The sequence below is a fragment of the Anopheles funestus genome, chromosome 2RL, assembly GCF_943734845.2.
Source record: "Anopheles funestus chromosome 2RL, idAnoFuneDA-416_04, whole genome shotgun sequence".
Classification (NCBI taxonomy): domain Eukaryota; kingdom Metazoa; phylum Arthropoda; class Insecta; order Diptera; family Culicidae; genus Anopheles; species Anopheles funestus.
The window spans coordinates 100173832-100192181 of NC_064598.1; the positions used below are offsets into that span (position 1 = coordinate 100173832).

Here is an 18350-nt window from a genome sequence, read left to right on the forward strand (position 1 = left end):
GAAGCGTGAAAAACTACGTGGCCTCGAATCACTCTTATCTACGCTACTCTCGCCACTCTCGCCACGGGTGGTAGAGCTGCGTTTAAAGTGAAAAAATCATTATTTTCTTTTGCTTCAGCAAATAAATTAAACCAAACTCCAAAATCATTAAATTCCGGTTGACCTCATTCGCGGCACAACTGATGCTCTAATCTGGTATGGTTTGCCGCGCCAATCCATACTTCCAGCAGGGGTACGAGAGTTCCCCAAATTACACGCACCGTGTTGGGAAAACTATCAATCATCATTTTTGCCGATCATACAAACGTTCGTTCCACGTGCAGGAGAAGCGGAGGAAACCTCCATCAAAGCACACTGCTGGGTTAAATGATTTTTGGCATAATTTATTGCCCAAGCATCTCCAAGGGAACAAATCGTTCCCGTTTAATTACGACGGGATTACATGTATTTTTGCTAAATGCCTTTGGGACCTCCCAAAACGTGCCCCATCTGCGAACCAACAACAAGAACTAGATTGATCTTCCAAGTGTCTTGTTTTTGATAACCTTCTGAACCTGTTGTGTTGTGTTTGCGCGAGTGTTTTCGTTGGCCCACAATTACTTATCACCCCTGTTGGGTAAAGTGTAAATTGTGATGATAATTGGGAACGAATTTGTTGTACCAACGAGTTGTAGTGATTGGTTACGAATTGATGTGTTATTTTTTTAAATCAAGTTTTTGAACATGATAATATAAAGACGGTCTTCGTTCATGTCTATTCATTTATTCATGATGTTTCTATTCATTTATAAAACCAAAAATTTAAAAACCCTTCAAGACACGAGATAAAACGAAAATATGAAATTCCTTTTTTCCTTACATCCTCACTAATTGCTCAATGCAAGTGATCTGTTTGCGTAGGTTTACGTTCGCAAGTGCCTTCCCAATGGCCGGCCCTGTAAAAGCAATTTATGTTGACTAATTAGGCTTCACTTCAGGCACGCGATTAAACCCGTACTTTGTGGATGCAGCGCAAAATTCCTTCCTTCAGACTTTTAATGTCTACACATTAAAAAAGGAAGCGAGATAAAATGGAAGCCTAAGGGGGAAAAAACCCCTCCAACATCATCCAGTTTGTTGTCTTCCATTCCGAATGGCAGATACAGGAAGCTAAATACGCCCATCACCCAGCTGGAAGGAAACTAGTTTTGAAAAATATTTTCCCAATCGATTAAAATTCAATTGCATATTACCGATCGAGGGCAAAAAGGCTTAATTTTGCGGCCTGGGGCCCACTAGCGATTTGGATTCTTTACGCAAGCGATCGAACGATTGCGTAACGCAATAATTACGCGAATAAGTTATGGTAATGATCGTAACCTTTTACCTCCCTTGGTTGCTTCCGTTTTTGTTGCTTTTTTTTCAAGATGCGACCCGAAAGTCTTCTGGCTTCGGATTGCTTCTGCATTAAATGGGGTCTTAATGTTTTTAATGTTTTATCTTGTTTCGTCAGTTATTATTAACACATGAATGATATTACTTCGCCAGTACGTGTGAGTTTTAGAAATGCGCGTAAAGTTCCGCTTTGCATTAACCAGGGGGGGAAAAAAGGTGGAATTATAAACTTAAGTAGGAAGCGAAAAGATCAGCGTGTGTGCAAGACAAGCCGGTCAGCAAGCAAAACCTGCGCAGCATGTTTTTTTCTCTCCTTCGCTTTTAGCGTAATTAAATAGTACCCGCGTGTTTGCGTCTCTGTGCACGCGCATAACTCTGCCGATAAGACGATTGTGTGTACCGGCGAGCTACAGCAAAACGATGGCAAATTTTTGTCGCGAGTCTCGGGAATCGACTAAAGCCTCCAGTTCCTTCAAAGGCACGGTGCTTGCCTCTAGTGGAGGTGCCAAGCCAAGTATGCGAACATAATCATCCTCCAAGAGCGCACCGGGAGGGCTAGTAGGGCGATTTATTTCCGCGACAAAAGCATTTATTTACGGTGACATTTTATCAAGTGCTCGTGCTCGGGGGGTTGCCCTTGCATCCCCGTCCCTTTCGCATTTAGAAAGGCACGCTTCGGTGCGGAATTCTTTCGCTTCGATCGGGTCGAAAACGTTGGCACGCTGCAACAAAGCAATCAGAGCAAATGCACCATCGTGGTTTAATGTTTGGTGTATCGAGGGAGGGAGAGAGAGAGAGAGAAGGTCCGTTTCTAGATTGGTACTCTGTCAAAGGCAGTCCTCCTTCGTTAGCAAAGATCTTAGACCGTGGGTGCTAAAGAATAACGACTCCCAGCACCTTCCGGATGCATTTCTTCTAGCCATCCTCTTTACCCTCTATTAATCTAGTTTTGCAAAGGATGGTTCTTCCCTTCCCTACGGATGGCAAATGCTGGATGATGATTATTATTAATGGATTTGCAATTTTCGCTTACCCTTTTTGGACGGTACTTTGGTTTCCTTTTTATTGAATGTAATCATCTATTTTATGGTTTAACTATCCCTTAATGCATTTCAGGCGAAATGTGTCACTGCTGTCATGTGCACTTTTGCGACTTTTTTTTTATTTATTCCACCCTTTTGTGCAGGCGTACCTGTTTAATTAAATAATGTATTCTGCAGAATCGTGACGCATGTATCTCTAGGAAAAGAATAAATTTTTGAATCTTCTCTGCTTTGCTTGTGCTGTCGAAATGTCTGATATCCCATTACTCAAAATACTCTTTTATTTCGATGAACATACAGTACAATGCAACGAATAATGTACACTTATTGCCCTTTTTCTCATTTATCTCGAAACCTTTCTCCCTTCGGCGCACGATTATGCGTTCCCATTCCGATTACGCATCATAGTGGTCTACAGAAGGGGTTTTTGTTTTTTAATTTCCTCCCAGTTTCTGGTTACCGTATTTTGCATTACATCTGCATACATCGTTGCATCGATCCCTCATCGCAAAGGGTTTGAAGGGATAAAAAGGAAAACGAAAGGTAGGATGCGGCGCCGTATGCAAATTGTGCGTAACAATGGAAAGTGCATCTCGAAAACAGGGAACCTCACCATCGACCACCATGAAAACCTGAGCCGGACGGTGCCGGAAAACGAAGCGAAGGATGCAAACGTATATTGCAATTGGTGAAAGCGAAGTGCATCGAAGCCGAACGCTGCAGTTACGTTGGATGCAGAGAGCAAAATGGTCGATTGACAGACAAGGAAGAGGTTTTTGGAAGGAGTTTTACTGACTGTGAATTGTAACCGGTGGTGATGGTTGGTTTTTTTTGTGCCACAAAGCGATTAAACCCCGTCTGCACTTTCGCATATTTGAATGAATTTGAATCGAGATATTTTATCGGCAAGATAACATAAAACACAAGTGAACTAGCTCTAATTGGCAGTTGATGGGAAGAATGCGTTGGATCGATATTTTCAATCGTACTGCAGTAAACTTGTGCCTCATGATGCGTTCCATTTGTGCTGCTTCATATGTGATGTAGGTAAATTGCACCTAGTTCTTTATCGCCTGTTTGGTACAAGTGCAATCCAGAGCAAACAAGTTCTAAAGAACATGACGAATGGAATCTTCGGCTGCTCAAATTACAACTCGAAGGGCTGGTGGCCGGGTGTTGAACGATAACTGGCTTGTTGAATCCGGTCTTTCTAAGCTACTACTACACCGTCCTACGTACTGACCATGGATGAGATTATATTTTTATCATGTCCCATGACAATTTGTGCTCGAAGAACTGCAAAGATTCCATTCGCTAGCAATGTTTCAACTTCAGTAAAAATTATGGTTATTGATAGCCATACTTTAAAACTGTTTAAAGAGTCGCACATACTCTTACGTGACCGTTATTTCCGTGGTCTGAATAATACGGTACTTCGAGATATCGATTTATTTACATTTGAAATAATTTATTTCAAGGAGAAAATTCTCTTATATCTGTAACATCTAATTTCAACTACAGGCGTCCCCCGAGTTACGACTGTATTTGGGACCGCAAAAAGAGGCCGAAGCAAGGCGTAAGTCGAAATCGTCGTAAGTCGAGAGTACATCGTTTATAACCATACGTAAAGAGTCGAAAGCTTTATTCAAATATTCTAGAGGAAAAAATAATCTAGAAAACGTTTTGAATTGTATATTTATTAATCTTTCTAATGTCTATTCAATATTTCCTTGAAATATTTATCGAGAATGTATCAGTTTATTCCAATAATTTAATTTTTATATTCAGTGAAGACCATGATTTTTAACGGTTGCCGGTGAAAATAAAAAAAAACTGACACTTTGAGCAAAATAACAACTGTCAACTGTCAAGATCAAAATCGTCGTATCTCGAGGGGATCGTAACTCGGAGGACGCCTGTATTTAGAATTATTTTTCGTAAAACCCCTCAAAAAAGCATAAAAATGTTAAATGAACAATTTTCTAATCGTTCCAAACATAATTTTTCGGACGTTCAATGCGCTCGTTCACACTTTAGTATCGGACAGTTTACGAGCGATTTAAAACCATGTTTTTTGGGGAATCGACTCTTGAATAAAACAGCACTTCACCAACGGTGTGCCCTTCATAAATTCGTCTTATCGAGATGCTGCAACAGGCAGGTCTCGCCTTCCCGGGCACAGCAACATCACCCCGGAGGGGCTTCCGACAATCGTATTTCGATATGATGCTTTTTGGGGTTTCGTGTTGGGAATAAAAAAGGGGAAAAATAGAAGGCCCCAGACACACGGCTAAGGAAGATGCGCTCAACATAAATAAATAAACCTTGTCTAAAACAAAGCGCACACAAACACTAACGATGCAAGCGCAGCTTCACGGCCACAACCCACGGTATACATACACACGTGCAGAGAGAGAGAGAGCATCGATGTTTTTGGTGGTGAAAAAACCAACACCGAGTTTGGTGCTTTTCCTTTTGACCCTAGTTTTTTCCGGTATTGCACTAACAAAATCGACGTCTGCATCTATTGCGATTCAATTCAACATGAACAGACGGCATTGATAGTCTGTGATCCGGTTTGCCAGAATAAAAAAAATAAGAGGATAACCACCAAAAAAGTTAATAATGTATGTATGCGGAAAATGGACGGCTAAAACACTTCTTTTTTTGTCGATATTGTTATGTTGTGACACAGGAAAGGTTGCCGTCTCGGGGAGTTCCCAGCTGAAAGATGATACCGGTGGATGTAGTTGGGGATGTTTTTTTATTGCCTTTCCGGCAATGTTTAGATAAATTTGTTCCCCTTTGTGTTGATTGTCGAGGGCCCGAGTAACCGACTGTTGACCGGTCTATAACCCTTTCCTGCGTACAACTAACTCCTCTCCAAGAATCGACTAAACCCAAAACAGTCGATATGGTGCCGTTGAGGTGGAGTTTTGTTTTCCCCAGCATAACCCCCCCCCCCCCTCTCCCCCTTTCCAACGAATGAAATTTCATTTTCACTCGATCAGTGTCGGAAAATTATCTCCCATCGTACGTCAGCGTTAAACGTCATCCTCGGCAATCGAAGGTGACAGCACGTTAAGATACGGCTAGTGCTCTGGGTGTGAAGCGGCTTAGAATGGCAATAAAGGATCATTGCAAGGGATCGCTGACGGCTTTAGGTGAATTTGATATCGATCGCTCGATTGCTCGAGGGTGTTTGACTTTTTAATACGTCAGAAATTCTTCCCATCCCAGCTTCTGGCGGGTATAGGTCCTATAAATACGATCACATCGATGCATCATTGTCTTGTTTGCGACGATGAGAGAGTACCGTGTCGATGCTAACGAAGTACGACATGGGCTGATGGGTTTAAAATAAGGTGGATCTTGCGCCTTCATTTCTTGTTTCGCAAGACAGCAATCTTTAAAGCGGATTTATATGTCGCGCTGTTGCAGATATTGATACTCTCCCATTAACATATGCACCGTATGAAGGAAGTGTATGAGAAATCTTGATCATTGCTCAACTCCCGCATCTCGCAACCGATCCCCGTATTAAAGAAGTGTGAGCACCTGATTGGGTCGAATGGATGCGTTTTCTTGGAGTTGCGTTGAATCTTTCTCGTGGCAAAGACATTTAATATTTACCTTGTGCGTGTCTGTCCATCTAATCAGCTTCCAGCGTTGCCAGATGGGCTCATGAAGAAGTGAAGATACCATTTGCAAGATAAACACCAAAGAGAGTGACTTTGTTGGGATCCGTCAGCTTTGAAGATCCTCGGTAATGAGCTTTATTGGATGCATCTCACGTCATCGTCGTCATCAATCTGGTTTGATAATCACATGGGGGTGTTTAATGCCTCACCATCTGCCTCCTTTTCACAGTAGCTGCAATACTGTGTAGTGCATGTTCTTTTGTTTATTCAGGGGAATTCTGGAGTAGTAGAGTAGATTCTTGTAGTAGACAACACGTGCTCTTGCCTTAACATGATCATCAGTGATTTTGACTTGAAAGGTTGGTTTTGTGTTCGACGTCTTATTCTCTTTCATAATGTTTCTTCCACCCTTCCTGATACTAGTTTCCACTAACCTTTCATTTGGAAGCATTTGAATACGAAATTAATTCAATGTTACACCAAGTTCACGATCATCACGCAGAAGCCGCCTGGGGAGGTAGCATTTTATTCCCCATTCCACTTCACAACACTCCGACAAAGGCGACGTTTGTCTTGGCAATTCCACTACCCTTCAGACATTCACACGCGAGATGCCTAGTCGGTTGGAGTACAATGTTGATGTTTGGGTGATTTTTTCGCTGACAAAACCTACTACTACCCACCTTTCCGTTGCCATGACCTAAAACTATTAGACAAATCCGAAATGCAAACATGTTTCGATTCGCTTGGCCCGAGAATTTAATATCCGCTCGCCTGATGCTGTCTTCGCAAGTTGCGTGACAACCGCTGCGCAAAGTCAAAACCCCATGATTGGTTGAATTTATTTTTCCTGCGTGTTAGTATGTCCCTGCGTTGATCATATCGCGTCTTTGGATGTGTACGGCACAAGATGATGCTGGGAAGAGGGGAAAAAAGCAGCTGATTCAGCTTTGGGAGAACCAATTATCTATGTACGAGACGTACTTTGTTAGGCACATCGAAAGCAATAATCGTAAAGATGGACAAAATATTACCAGAAAACACTTAGGTCTAAGGTTGATCTTTCGGCAGAGTGTTTCTATCGTGTTGGAACATAAGATGCTGGTGGCTTGATAGTTTCTATTGGTAGAGTCGGTAGATAGCGAGACTAAAATTCCCAATGTTGTAAATTCAGTTGGCAAACACGCGAAGTTGTTGCGAAGTTGCTACAAGTTGATTCTTTGAAACTCCTCTTTCCGCTGGCTGCCCGTGAAAAGTTGATGTAAGCGTATAACAAGTTCAAGTTTACATGTACATTAATACTCAATCGTGAATTATGCAATTTCATTTTAAGATCAAGTATACTCATTCAATTGGCAGAATTCTTCTACTATTTACCATCGTCAGTACAACATCGAACAAAGTTACCAAAACAGAACGAGAAAAAAAAACACAACAATTAGCAAAGTAAATGTAGCCTTCTAACGCATTGTATTACCGAACCTGCTTGCTTGTTCACAGGCCCGATAAATCTTACAACAATAGACTAAAGCCGAAAGAATGAAAGCCAACCGAAAGATGAATGAAACCAACAACAAAAAAAAACAGACAAACTCAGCGTCACTAATGAGCGCATGGGGCTGTCATTAGGCAATTAATAGTGTGCTCTTTCGCTTAAATTCGCGTTAGTTCACGTATTTTTTGATCGTGGAGATGTGTTTTCATAATTTGCCAGATTTGGTGGTGGGAGGTGTTGTTTGTGGGCTTGGCTATTCTTTTCACTGCTGACCAAGAAAAAAAAATAGCTAAAAATAAAAACAAAAGCAATAATAATGCCATCTGCTTTCGAACAGTAAGCAGCGGTCAGATCTTCATAAAAGTTAAGCTTAATTAAGACACATGCACACACACGCCAAGGCACGGCACGCTTGAGCAGAAAACTTCATTTTCACTATTTGCTACGTTTTCTCCATTTTTGCGCTCGGGTAGATTGATGAGTCAGACGGTATTTCGATGTGGAATTACACTGCATTAAAATAAAACCAACGCGGAATTGTTTATGAGGTGAGACCTTGGTAAATTAGTGAAAGAAACGGTACATTGGGACGTGCTTGTGGTGTAGCAAATTAACGAATAAATTCCACCCTAAAACATTCATGCTTCGAAAGGTATTCTTTTGGTCGTACATTTGCTCGTATGCAACATTAAAAGGTAGCAGTTAAACCTCTCTTTTTGTATTATGATCATTATCATGCATAGTTTAATTGATGCTCCATCATCCTTTCGTATATTGAGATGGTCGAAGCTTCCTCCTCGACGTAATTAAACGCCACCCCAATATGTTTAACGCCCCACCCCACCCAGAAGGAACGGATAATTATCGGCGATTATTCGCTGGCTCGCGGCTGAATGTGTGTTTTAGTACGTTGGAATTAAATTAGCATGATGGGTTAAAATGTGTGTTTTGCCCTTCCATTCGTGGGGCAACAGGTAACAGGTTGTGCGCTGCTAAAACTATCGACTTCGAAATTCCTTGCGTTATGTGCTAGTTTTGTAGCCCTCGCTTAGTAGATCCGGACTTTATGGTCCGGCCACAAATGTGGCAAGGTGTAAATGTTAACATGCAAAAGCAAGTGCTGCCTGCACAGTACTGAACAATTCCAAGAGAGCAGAGGTAAGGTACGTGGGACGATCAAGGGATGAAGCGTTACTGTGGAAACATTTCATAGGCAAAACGCTGCAAAACATTAACCTGGAAGCGAAAAGCAACAAATACCAACCATGGCATGTTACCTTCTACGGGGTTTTGGGTGGTTTGAGGCTACAAAGAAAGATATTGCTGTTGAAATTCCTTTCTAGCAGTTTGCAATAACCATCAAACAGCAACAGCTTGTCCTAACACCTCGAAGCTTTGTTTTGCAAAGAGAATAACCTTTGATTTGTTCCATAATGTGTTGTGGGTAAGTTTTGTTAATGTATTGCTTAGGTTATGTACACTTGGGAATGCAATTGCCCCATCTATGTTTGCTTGAACAAAAATAAAAAAGGAGGTCAAACGCGCTCTAAGGAGCATGAAAATCTCCAAAATAAATCCTACGCAAAACATGATGTTCTTGCATGTTCACTTTCATGTCAAACTTTCCTTTCGTAAAGTGCTCAAACAAATGCAAACCCCGCCCCGGTGGGAAAAGTTGGAAATAATCCAGTTCTAAGGTGGGGAAAATCGGTCTTGCGATAAAGTTTTCGATCTTTTCGAGAAAGACAACGGGTGAAAAGGGGTATTGTTGCGGGAAGAATGTTCAGAGGCCTATATTTGGGTTAAAATTTGGGTCACAACGAAACAGGGTATGGTGTTAAGGGGTTGTGGCTTTGCAGAATGCATAAACGAGAGATTGGCGTAAAGTTTTTCAGGATGTATTTCGTTAGTTGAAGATTCTTGAAATTGGAACATCTTTAGGGCGTAGAGTTTTCTCACGATACTGACGTCATATCGTAGTAGATGTTGGTGAGAAAATTGGAGAAATATTTAGGCAGTTTTCTTGGTTAATGAAGTGAGTGGTTTTAAGAGAAGGAATAAGATTTGAAATCTCTTGAATTGTCTATTTTTCTTCTTTGTTTTATATCTTATTTATATTTCTTTTTTTAAGACTTAATGTATTTGAATACTTTTCAAGTTTTTTTTTATTCATTTTTATTCGTGTTACACGTTCCTTTATCAATTCCTTATTTCTACAACTCTTAACATACTGTTTTTACAAATTTATTGTTCATTTAGCATTTTAAGGGAAATATGTTACTAACATACATGTTTTTTACATCTACTTATTCGCATATTTTCAAACTAAACTATTTCCAATACAAAAAATCCACAAAGGAACACTAGTCATACCATTACATCAAAGGGACTCGCTGTGCATATGGTTGATTTGACGATGGCCGGTCTTGCGGAAGGTAACAGACGGGGAGCATCAACAGTTCATCGCATTTAGAAACGCTAGGGTGCGCTTTGCGACCGTTGGCACTGCACCGTGGGTGGTGCAAGGAGGGGGGGGGGGGGGGGGGGTTGGATGGGGTGAATAGAGCGGAATTCAGAGCACATCGTGTTCGCGTTTACGCGTCTATAGTACGCGTGTTACGCACCGTTGACGCCTCAGGTCGTTTGCACGCCTAGAACAGCGCGCACCGTACCGATCGCAATTTCAACCATTCGTGTGTTGAAAAGCTATTACTCGCCGGCCCAATGATGGTGGCCCAAACTAGCGATCTTCTTCCGATGAAGAATATGTGTGTGCGCTGTGTGTCTGTGTTTTATCGTTTTTTTTCCATCTACGTACTGCCCGGAATTGTGCCCCTGCTGGGAGTAATCGTCTTCAAGGGGTTATTATTTTGTGTTTTTCTTTTTTGTTCATTCATTTCGAAGTTAGAAACCAATCTTTAGTTTTCCTCAATTGTTTTCCCAATTGGCCCTCGAAAAACGATGGAAGGTGTTGGATTGTTCTCTTCGTCACCCAGGTTAACACCATGATGTATAGTTTAACGCTACGGTTTGGTGAACTTTAAAAGCTATAGTGTACGCCATCCTTTGTCCATGATAAATAGTTAAAATTTTATCTTTTCCTCAATGGAAGAAGTAAATTCAATGTAAAAAATATGAATTTTTTTAAATAATAATTTTCTTATCGTGTTTTTCTTCCTTTTCTTTATCCCTTTATATACATGTAATTGGAATTTAATCACACTAGCATTTCGGCACTAGCGTTATCTTGTTTTGGTAACGTGCACGATCAAACAAACGATTATATGTAGCAAACCCTCTCGTTAGTCATGCTTGCTGAAATAAAGCACCATTCGGTGGCAAATTTATTCCATCACATGCATTCACCGTTGTGGGTGAGTTTTTTTTTATCATCAACCGAACGATTCATCATTCGCATCTTGATTGCGGTGGACGTCATTGGTATTTTTACACAAACCAAGACCTATGGAGGTTGTCTCATTCTTTCATCTAATCATTACATCCTGTTTCTACGTTAAAACGATTAACTTGTGATCTGCTTGTGCTGCTAATATGAGTCATACAGCGACATGTTAGGGTTATCCCAAATTAATATAAATCTATCTAAAAAGCTTCTATTGAAAAGTGTGTATTGGCTTATGCTTTAATGCTCTTGTTCTGCGATACAAATAATTCATGCTTGCACCTTGCTCTGCACCAATGCATGGTTTTATGACATTTCGAGCTGAGCACAAAATAACGCCCAGGTGACAGCTGCCGGTTGTGGTTGGAATAGCAAGCGCATGCACCCTTCATACCATGCACCAGACATGAAAGGAGTGCAATAGGGTTAAGCATCCATATACTCCATCCGCTCCGCTGTTTCACGACTTTTTCCCCCAGCGAATGAATATCGTGTCCGGCTTTCAAAATGTACACTTGCGGAAGTTGAAAAACAACAACGAATAGACAGTAAAATGTACTTTTCAGTTTCGAAAGAAGGCGAAGAAAACCTCTACAAGAATGGACTAACATGGTCCAAATCAAACTTCGCCCTTTAAAAGGTAATGGTTCCTTTCCTTTGTGTTGATCCCCCCCCCCCACGAATCGGAAATAGGGATCTTACCGCTCCGGGTCTTAGTAGTAGCAAATACTATTGTGAGGCTTTTTTTTGAGGGTCGCCAACGTTTCCGGGTGCGAGTTGTACGACCGCGCACTGATGGTGTTGTTGGTGGTGTCGAATAAAAAAGGGCTAAACTCGAATACGACTGGCGAGAAACGCGGATAAAACACCAAACAGTTTGTGACCTCAAACTGGGTCAACATGAACATTTTTGTTCGATCGAGTTGCGCTTTACGAGCGGGGCGTGCGGCAGTCGTCTGAATTCTAATGCTTTTTCCTCTGTTACGGCACCGCAAATGTCGGAGATGTCACTGCGATCCAATTCTTCCTACGCGCCCCCACAGTACATGAGCACCAGATTCGAGATGAGTGGGCGATGTCTTGCGATCTATTGATTTGTGGATGATTCATGTGTCTCTCTCATGATGATGTGGCTTATGGGTTGGTGGTTGGTGAGCGATTTTCAACCAACCCACATACATTGGTAGTAAAATAGCAAGTTAAAAAGCTCGCTTAAGGTTGAACCGTTTGAAACTTATGAAGTATTTCAAATACTTTTATTATAATTTAACCCTAAAGAGATATCAAAGAAGAGCGTACTTTCAGTTCTTCGTAGCGTAGTTCAGTTCAGAACTTTGCCGACAGGGGCGGTCCGGTGGTGCATGTGATAAACGGCGTCGGTCCACACGGCAGGACCGGGTTCAAATCCCATCCGGATCGTTCCCCCGCAGCAAGGATTGACTATCCGGCTACGTGGTAAAATAAGTCTAGTAAGCCAGAAATGGCCGGCGTGACCTGTAAGGTCACCTTTGCCGACCATTGCTCTAAACCTCATGAAACTCTATCAATTGCGAATACTCCGCGCGATATTCGATGCTATTCTAACATATCATGCGTCACCTAAATTCTTTTCACCCTCAAGCCCATTTCAGCGTGTGTTGAATTCCCACCCAACAAACACACTACATCACAGGCTAGGGAACAACGCTACTCAACATTAGGGAAACCGTACTGCCGCCCTTCGATACTGGTCACCCGGTTACGTTTGTCGTGCGTAATACCGTCCTCGCCGTTGTTGTGCCGTTGCTGGAACTTGGAACTCTGATTTGATTACCTTCCAAATTAGCATATTAATGCGCCCCGTGTGTGTATTGTGCAGTCCCCCGGTTGTTGGGGTGTGAGAGATGAGGAAAGAAGACGAAATAAAATGACCGAATGCAACGCATTTGGAACCGGTTCCGGTCACCTAACACCCGATCGCGATCGTTTCATTGATGATGTTTAACGCCACAACTAGAGAGTAAGCTGGAGTGAAGTTAAAAACATAAAAGGGGTGTATCGAAAGCGCTCGGGAATCGACGAGAGTTCTGTGTCTCGAATCCAACGTCTCGAATACACAGCCCGTCAGGGTCAGTGCGAGTTTGGAGAACGCAAAACACCGTCATGCAGTTACCGTTTCCGTATATAGCCGGAATGCCTCCGATCTATTACAGCACTAAAAACCGTTTACTTCAATGATGGAGATGCTGGTAACGGGCGCAAACACACACACACGCATGCTCCAAAACATCGTCCCAGTTGCTGAGGGTGAAGGTTAACAGTGTCCGCCGTTCATGGTTATCGGTAGCGTTTATGCGGGCTCGCAATCGCTAGCCGCGTATTAACATGCGCTCGAGTGTCTAAGAGTCTTGTGTTCAATCAAGATACCGGCCCGAGAGTAAAAAGGTTGTACTCGAATTTTTCCAAACAATAGTCCACAGCGGTGAGGAATCAGTAGTGAAGAGGGTGGAGGAGAACGCAACATCAATTCAATGTTCGATTGTGATCATAAAAGGGAGGCTGCTTCTGGTGCGATCGCCACAATCAATCACTATTGAGAAGGGGTTCATCCATCCATAAAAGGGCCGGTTCGGGTTTTTGTAAGCGTTGGAATTTTTTGTACAAAGTAAATAATTCCCTTTTACCCGCTTTAAGCAAGTGGCGATGATCCGTTACTACCGATCGTGTACTAATTATTAGGTCAAGCATAAGCTCTTACACACCCATCTTTGTACAGCGGTCGATTTGGTATATTCGTTCAGTATGTGAAACCGTTCAATTCGGGTCAAAAAGAGCATTTTCTTTGATTTTCCTCAAACAAAGTTCCTCCGTAGCCGTGGTTCATAACCTTCAACTGGCATATTTATGGGCAATGATTGATTTTTCTTCTCCTATGAACCTCTCATTTAAGGCTCATCGTTTTCCAAGTGGTGATGCTACTTTTTATCGGATCTTATACTCACGGTTATCTGGGGAATTTGTTTTTTTTGGGTTTTTTTCTTAGCTTTTTAAAACACATCTCACTTGTACGCTTGTTGAGCACCACCTCGTTACCAGCCATTAAACACTTCGACGCCCTAGTTCAAGGTTCTTCAGTGTGCGAGATGGACCGTCTAGGAGGATTTTTGTTTTCTATTTGTTTCCTTTTTTTTTGGACCATCTTCAGTTTATGCTTAAGCTCGTTTTCACCTAGCTCTCGATACAGTATGAACCAGTATTTTGATCACTTCTTTCCATCGGTCTGGAACAATAGAGTGCAAGACGCGTGCGTGGTGTGCGTTGTTTGCTTACTCACAAACTCGCTGCTCCAAAGGGAAGTGTGTGGTGCAGGTCTCTTAAACGTCCAATTTGTTCGGCATCGATGGTTATGGGCGGTGTTCAATTTTCCTTCAAATTGGGCGCATCCAGGGTCTTTGTGTGTGCACGAAAGCAAAAACAAACCCAAAAATGGTTCCGATTTTTTTCTTCTTTCTTCGTTTTCCACGCAATAAAGCTGGCGTTCCTCATCGATGTACGCGTGAGAGTTGGTATGTGTCCGTGCCCATAGTCACACGGAAAAGCGAAGAAAATTAAAATAAGGAGCTAATGAAAATAGGCCGAAAAGCTCCTGAACACGGCGGTGTTTGAAGGGAAATTCAAATAGGGAAGTAACACGAGCAAAGTGGGTCATTAAAAGGTACTGCTAATCATATGTTGTCGGTTTTCGACAATGAGGAAAATACCAAACTCTTCCCAACTTGCTTGTTAATCATGCATATTTGGCTTTGATTTATTGTTCATTTTAACAACACATATTTTGTCCTAAGTGTTGCACGGTACAACAGGTCGTTTTTATCGGTGTCGCCTTTCACGATTTCCTTTTGTTTTTTTTATTATGTAAAAGGTATGAAGTTCCTATTCATCAAATGATTCGCACAAAATTATAGCTCATTAGACAGCCATTACTGTGTTCCATCCTTTGGCGCGGGTTACAAAGCATATCATTATGCTGTCTTTTAGTCGCTGAAATTCTCGTCGTACGGGCGGCCCCATCCGCCCACGAAGGTAGAACAGATTCTTCCCGAGAGTTTTGGATCGAAAGAGCAAGTTGGATTTCAAAATAACTGTTAAATGTGAACCCCTACCAACGTTTTGTTGGGCTAGTTTGATGGGAACGATGATGCTCTATATTATTAACTGTTTTTTTCGATGTTAAAAAGTTATATTTTATTCGAATTAAGTGGTGTTTGTATGCCACCAATTTTAGTCCTCCTACATGGGGTCAATGATTTGGGGTTTTTCCCAGAGTAGTCCTTCAAAATCGCTGGTTTAAAGAAGAAAAGTTGTTGTTAAAATGAAGATAAATTTCTTTCCATATTTTTTCTATATTACACTATAATTAAGGATCTTAATGCACAACGATGTTAATACGTTTTAACATAGCCAGTTTAATTGAATCCAATTTCTTCGCCCTTTTTAATATTGAGTCCCGTTTGACGACTTCCGGCGGACAAAAGGAACGAAATAAAAATCCTACTTAGCGCAACAGAAAACAGTCACCGATGTCATAATGTTTGGGATCGTTAACAGTAATTTAGCACTCATCGAAACCATCCATCAGAGCACGTTCGAATATTTATGCGTATGAAGTTGGCACAAAGAGAAAGAAAAACCATTCCTAACATGGAAAACAGTCGCGTTCGTTTGCGAAAGAAATGCACCCTCACCTGCAGTCGAAGAAGTTGGTCTGTAAGGTACATGGTGCAATATACTTGTCCCAAAGTATTATTAATCGTTCAAAGCATTAGTGAACACGGCGAAGAAAGGTTATGAGTGGAGGTGACGTGTAAAAGATGGCGTTGGGTGGGATTGGAATGATTGCGAGTGCGTTAGTTTACCTTTAACTGCACAATCCGATTAAGGCATTGCTAACTGTTTTCTGTATTTTCTTTTCTCTCCCTTACAGGTAAGCGTTTCCGAAGCCATACCAGAACTCCACGCAGGGAGTAATCAAAAAGGCAGAAAAGCTTACAGCTCCAAACCCAAGGTAATGGCTTGGGGATGGGATATGAATTCAGAATTAGGATCGTGTGTCGTCCCGTGTACCGGTCTTCGCGTAAGCTCATTGTTTGTCGATTGTGTCGATGCCAAATTTACGACGCGTGCTTTTCATCGATCAGGGGGACAGGAAAGATGCGGTGCTTGCAATTGAGCGCGAGTGCATATATTTTATGCAAATCTCTTCATTCGATTACCCCATTAGTCACAACGATGATGTCGTGCCTTGGGACTTGCTTAAGATGTCCGGCGGAAGAAATGGTGGTTTTTTAGGTCGCTGAAGTCATTTTGGTTTTTATGATCGAAATTTGTTTGCGTTGCTTTACTGTGTCTTGATTCCTTTTCAATAAATGGTGACACAGATAAGGAAAAAAAGGATGGAGACCGGTCAAATACTGGCATAAAACGTATAATTCAGGATAGTAGTACTTTATGATTAGTTAATCAAGCCTTTATAGCAAAATGTGTTGCATACATTTAGGCTGATGTTAGATACTCCTTCCTTTCGAAATTGAATTCAGCCCTCAAAAATACATAAATACGAGCAGTAATGTAGCATGAGCCGTACATTACGAGGTTCTTTCCCTCATCATCTGGCACTTTTCAATTCGTTACCATTTTATCGTTAACAATGACCGCACCTGAGCTTACGCAATCGTGCATCCAGTCCTGTTTTCCATTTTCTTTCATTATTTTTCGTACGCGAAAACAAATTCTCGCACATCGAAATCATCTCATCCCCTTATCCCCACATCCTACCCCGTACTGTTTCTCCACCATCAGGTTTTTATGTTGGGAAATTTCAGCATAGCATAATAACCGGGAATAATCACACTAAAAGCATTATAATTGAAAGCGTAACCGAGGAAGCAACCTTCAATATTATGGTGCAAATTTGTTTTTGGCTTTTTTCTGTCAGTTCCGGAGTTTTGCAGGTGGCCTCATACCTTGAGTTCCAAAGCGACAGAGAATGGGAAGTGAAATATTATTTGCGCACTTACTGCCTCTATGCTTCCGTTAATTTGTGACCGGGATTGAACTTGTGCCGTGGCGAAGAAGGTCCCTGCATTGAACTGGTTTCAATTTCTGTTCGATGTAGGCGATTAAACTCGCCTGTCGACACCACCGGTTGGAACTGCAGGTGGGGAAATTGCGAAGCGCTTAAACGCTTTTTCCTGTTTGTAAAGCCCAACAGTGGAAAATGTAGACGGTATTTCCACCCAATAACGACACACTGTTGCTGAGCCGTGGCAAAACGGAAGAAGGAAGTTGCATGCTAGACAACACAACAGTGAATCATGGTAGAAGGTAGAATCTGCTATGGCCGTTACGATTATAGAGGGGAATGGTTTGAAATTGTTTTACAATTAAACGGGATTAGCAATGGTGCGCTAGTTCTCCGATACGGGAGCAATTATCGTTCCGGTGCTGTTAGGCGTAACTTTGGGCAGAATTTTCAGTTTGCACTGTATAAAGCTCAAGCAAAACGTTTCAGGAATTGTTTTCTTGGTGTGAGTAAATATTATTTTCCCACCACTTTTTAGTAAACATTTTCTTAATTTTCAATCTGTATTCCGACAGGTAGGTAACGATATTTTTTATCCAACTGGTAATAAATCATGCCTTTTTCCGTTTCTGATTATTGAATTTAAAAACACGCTACATTATTCGTCAAAACCTACCCTTTTCTGCGTTTTCACTTTAACACGGTGATGTAAATAAAATTAAAGCTAACAGAGCTAGCCTTGCCTGCCTGTCTAAGCCTGCCGTAATACGCCTCCGAGGGCCAACCAGGCAAACGTAATCAGCTGCCATGGGGTTGTTAAGGTTGTTAATACGTTCAGCTGTACTTGCCATGTTTAGCATAACTTTCTCCCATGTTGTACAAAAAGGTTGATTAACAGCTGCAGCCCTTCCCGCAACTTTCCCGGGCCGAATTCCCGCTCTACGCTTCTACACATACGCTATGCGTACCCTTGTTTTTGTATCGTGTAGCATTTAACTACTTGTTGTTGTTGTTGAAATATTATAGAGACTTTAAAACTCGGTAGTTTTTTTCGTCTCTCGAGAAAAAAAAAAAAAAAAAAAAATACAATAAAAACAAAATAAAATAAAATAGATAAATACAATAACTAAACTAAAGAGATTGAATAAAAAATAAAAAAATAAAAAATAAAATAAAAACCCAATAAAGTATAAAAAATAAAATAAAATAAAATAAGGTAACGGGCTGAAACCTGGAAAGCAAGAATTACCGTCCAGGTACCTGCAGCTTGAGTTGTGCGGTAACTCGGACCATTTTCCTAAGTGACGGTAGACTAAGTTAATTTTAGTCGAAT

At 41.4% G+C, this 18350-nt stretch overlaps 1 long non-coding RNA gene across 1 annotated transcript in view; it reads left to right on the forward strand.

The window, feature by feature from the left end:
• LOC125763633 (uncharacterized) overlaps window positions 1-18350 on the forward strand; it is a 63753-nt gene that overhangs the window by 1976 nt on the left and 43427 nt on the right. The window lies entirely within an intron of this gene.